Here is a 4,755-nt window from a genome sequence, read left to right as displayed (position 1 = left end):
AAAGCAATGAAACCAACGAAATTCTTTGTTGTATTCAAACTAATTAACGTCCTGTTTCTATGCTGATTTTGAGAGAATTAGCCATGAAATTAGCAGGAAACGCAGTAAAATGGTCGAAAAGCAAAAATGACAATAACCGCTGAAACTCTCTTTTTGACTGCTTTTCATTCAATATTCATTGTAAAATCTTGAAGCAGCGTTTAAAACTGGGAAAAAAGAACAAAAATATCATAATGAATATAAAAATTAAATTAGTTAACTATGGTTAACGCTGCTATAAATATTATTTTAATCATACATGAAATATGCCTAAATTTTGAAAATTTTACGTGCAGCGCTCGCCAGTTTTGCTGTACCTTAAATCATCGTCATTGGTTATGAGTTATAAGTGACTGCGATGAGATGAACAATTGAGCAATTGTACAAAAATGAAATAATAGAAAAATTTTCCACATATCGACGACACATGACGCTTAACTTGTCCAAATGTTAAATCTATCTCAAAGCTCAACTGTTCAAGACTTCAAACTGTTAACGAGTAAAAGGTTTGTAAAAAAAGACAAATAACTATCATGTGGGCCCTTGATATATAAGTGCAACATTCAATGTCAGCTGCTTGTCATATTATTTATACACTTTGAATAATTCAGTCTCACCCTCACACCATAAATTATATAATTTTTTACGTAGTCCGTAGAAGTTTGTAATCCTGTAATTGCTAATTATTTTTCCTATAAAAACATGCACAGAATCCTGTGTAAAAGCCGAGTTTAAAATTAAAGACAATAAATAGTATTACACTATAAGTGATGTAACATAAAGGAGATATGACTTTAATGTAACGTTACACATTTTTTAATTTTCAGTGAAACTTTGTTATGTTAAATCAATGCTTGTGTGCAGTGTAATTATAGCAACAACATGCCATACAAGATAATGTATATGAACTCTTAGCTTCTAACTATAATGTGGTTGGCTATAAATCTTACCTAAGAAAACAACAAGAAAAAATCTCTACATGCATTGAATTATCTATTTCTACATAAGTGCGTCTGTATATTGAGTTGTTCCTAAACCGTTAACCAACGAACGACAAAAAAGCAACTGTGATTGTAATGATGAATGTAAAGAAATGTTTGGGGAAAACTTAGAAGATGCCGTATTACGTTCATTTGTACTATCAACACAGACACTTGGATCACATTCGTTTGCTTTAATTTCAAATTCTGCTGAGTCACTGTTAGACGTCACCGAGATGTAGATGGGTCGGAGATTTTCTTGACTTGATCGCTTTGATCGTCTCGTGGTGGCGTTTGCTGAAATCACAATAACTTTATCCTTCTGTGATGCTCGTTCAAATTTTAAATCTTGGTTGTAACGGTATGGATGTGGGGTCTTTTACATCTATTTTAGGTTCAAATTAAGCTTGACTTTATAATTGAAGTATTTGTTGGCGCCTTTTTTGACATTGGCTCTGATCATTTCGTTATTTGCCACCACTCGAGGCTCGTAGCATTCAGACGACGTTATAGTGGAAAGAAAAGCATTGAGATTTGAGAAAGAGCTCATTGTAAAGACGAGTTGATTTGAGGAAGCAATCTTCTTTAACTGTGTCATGTCGTAATTTGCAACTCCAATAGCAAAAATGGCAATTTCATTATTTCTAATAATTTTTGCAGGCCTTGTGACACTATCATACGATTTTCCGTCAGTTAGAACGATGAGTATTAGGGGTATTCCGTTTACCGTTGGACGAAGATCACGATGTGTTGTAAATGGATCAATTAAAATTTGCTGAAATGTGTTGCCAAGTTTTGTACCACTGCACTTATAGGCGATTGACGAAATTGCCCGGATATCTTCCGATTGTGTAGTGTAGTCCTTCAAGTGGAAACGGTAAAAATAACTTCCTGCAAAAGTTGATAAACCAAATCTTGCACCGTTTTTCCCTGTTAACCTTTCCTCGGGAAATGACTTGATAACATTTTTTACAAAGTTAAGAACTTTTCTGAAAGTTAAAAAGTCTAATACTGCTTGATTTGTCAAGGTGGAAGACAATATCCACCGAACTATAGCATTTAGAAAACGTTGCTTCAATTAAGTCTGCTTCGTTGTTGCGTCGTCTCAAATTTCCAATCTTTTGTGCTTTGGGATTTCTATAAAAATTTCTTAGTTCTTTTATAGCTCCTTTCTAGTCATTTTTGGTCAGAGCTGTCAAAAATCTTGGATATTTTGGATTGACATGTGGAGAACCAAATCGAAACAAAACGCTGACCATTGCCGCACGAACACCACGTGCAAGAGGTTTGATTTCTGTTGACCAGTTGTTTCTGTCTCGATCGTATCTTCCTTCAGGTTTTTGTACTATCGTGAACATGATCTTATATGTTACTTTGTTTGCCATTTTTTTTGAGTTTCAAAGGATTTTCAATGATGGTGCATGCAGCGTCGTCTTTTTGCAAGCCAAAATACGGTTGTAGTTTTCCAACGACTTCATTCAGTGTTCCATTGAAAGATATCTGTGACTTACTTCCTGTCAAGTAATGTTCCATTAAAGGTGTCTGTGACTTACTTCCTGTCACCAGAAGCAACCACTGGATATAAGTAGCAAATGTGAAGCCTAAATACACAGATGACTAAATTTGATCTTGTGCTTTTCGTATAGTATCCAGATTAGGTAAAAAATTTTGATTCTTAACGCGTCTTCCGATTCTATTTTGACTTTGCGTTTTAGACCTAGACTTTAGGGTTCACAACTTCTTCATACTATAGGATTTGCTATAGGATTTGATCTTTGCTCGCGGAAGTCATAAGGAAAATAGAGCCAGCGTTATTGCATTTTATTAGATGGCAAGCGTCACCTCCGGCTAAATGGCGCACTTTGATTGGCTAGGAAACATTTTGCCGGTCCATTATTTTCCTGTAATGGACCACGGTCCAAAACGCAAAATTTGCAGTCAAATGTAAACTAATTTCGTAATGCAAACAGCAAAACGCAAAATAAACGAAGCTACGTTTCAGGTGGAATAATGCCATATAATAAACCTTTTAATAACCTCGCTTTCTCAGTCTTCACTAAGAAATATCGGACCTCTGTCCCTCGGTCCGTTAAGGGCTTAGGATTGTGACGTCTAGTTACCTCCATAATTAGAAACTACGTCATTTGGCGCGAATTTTGATATAAAAATCATACATATTCTAAGCGATTTAAGAGTGGACCGAGCTTTTGCATTTTGGAACATTTTACAATTTTTTGATCCCAGTCAACCAAATATACCTCTATTTTACAAAAGTTATTGCCTTTATTTTGTTATTTGTTTTTCTTTTTGACAAAACACACTATTAACAACAAAATTTATCTACAAAACGCCGACTTTGGCTATAGAGTACGCTTTAGTATCGTTGCATCTTTGTTTATGCACAAGCGACTTTGCTAAAAAAAGGATTAGACCCGATTGAAAGCAAATGTTCGAGTTTATACTACAAGAGTTTAATATGTTTTTTTTGTTTTTGCACTTTCGAAACGGTCATATTTACATTAGCGGATCCAGGGAAGGTCAGAATACATTAATAAAAGTATATTTCCAATTTTAAATACTTTAGTGACAATCTGACTGGGAGAATTATAGGTTTAATTCTTCTTTAAAAATTTCCAACCGAGAAGGCTGTTATAAAAGTATTTTGAAGTTAAAATGAGTCTTTATAACTTATTTTGACCAGCACGAGATCCGCCGCTAACATTTACTATAGTCTAAACGTTTATTAAACTTACTTGTATCTAACTGTGGTTTGCCTATCTTGAAGATACCAAAATTTGGCAACGGGTCAAAAGAGACCACGTGCATGTAAAAAGTTTGCTGCAAACTTCAATTTAATGCAACAGAAAGAAAAGTCTTATTGTCTTGTGATCAAACATAAATTTTATGGCTTTAAACTTGTTTTAAGATACTAAAATTTGGCAACAGGTCAAAAGAGACCACGCGCATGTAAAAAGTTTGCTGCCGACTTCAATTTAATACCACAGAAGGAAAAGTCATATTGTCTTGTGATCAAACAGAACTTTTGTGGCTTTAAACTTGCTTTAATAACTTTAACAATGCAGTCTCCTCCTCCCCCGGGACCCGTTAAGTTTTGTTTGTTAAAGGTTGAATACGTTCTTCAAAAACACAAGAAGACTGGGATAATGATGTATTCATCAGTATTTTTTGGATTGCAGTATTTTTGTTGTCTTGGGGTCAATTGAGGTGTGTTTGCAGCTTTTGGAATCAAACCGTCTCTTTACAAATTTTTAGACTTTTAGCTGCTCGTTTAGAAACCAAGTATGGCTCTCATAGCATGAAGCTGCAATCTTGGGATTTATCCGACATCCTTGCTTTTAATCACTGTGTTTCCTTTTGTTTACAGCAAAATAAAATGTTAACATTGTTAATTCTCGTTTGGGGGGAGTCAAAACTTACAGCAAATATTGCAAAGACAGTCACTTTCAGAATTTTCGTCAATTTCGTCAAATCGAATTAATTATGTACGCTTCTGTATATACTTGAATAAGATTGTGGAATTTTTGCGCGTTTCAGTTGAATAGGAGAAAATAGGCGTTTGTTGGCTTATGTGTTGGTAAAAGTAGATCTAACGCTTGGTATAATGTAATTATACGTACTATGTAATCTGATAAATCAAATGGAGAGGAAGCTGATAAAGAATCCTTGTTGTAGTCTTGTAGAAATTATAAAAATTTGTTAATATCAACTGCAAAGT

General features: G+C 34.5%; 1 pseudogene; it reads right to left on the bottom strand.

The window, feature by feature from the left end:
* Positions 1 to 1,038: 1,038 nt before the first annotated feature.
* LOC124448182 lies at positions 1,039 to 2,404 on the bottom strand (annotated as a pseudogene).
* Positions 2,405 to 4,755: the final 2,351 nt, after the last annotated feature.

Source organism: Xenia sp. Carnegie-2017, unplaced genomic scaffold (assembly GCF_021976095.1).
Source record: "Xenia sp. Carnegie-2017 unplaced genomic scaffold, XeniaSp_v1 HiC_scaffold_23, whole genome shotgun sequence".
Taxonomy (NCBI): domain Eukaryota; kingdom Metazoa; phylum Cnidaria; class Anthozoa; order Malacalcyonacea; family Xeniidae; genus Xenia; species Xenia sp. Carnegie-2017.
Note: the sequence above shows the minus strand (reverse complement) of the source record. Positions and strands in the feature narration are given on the sequence as shown.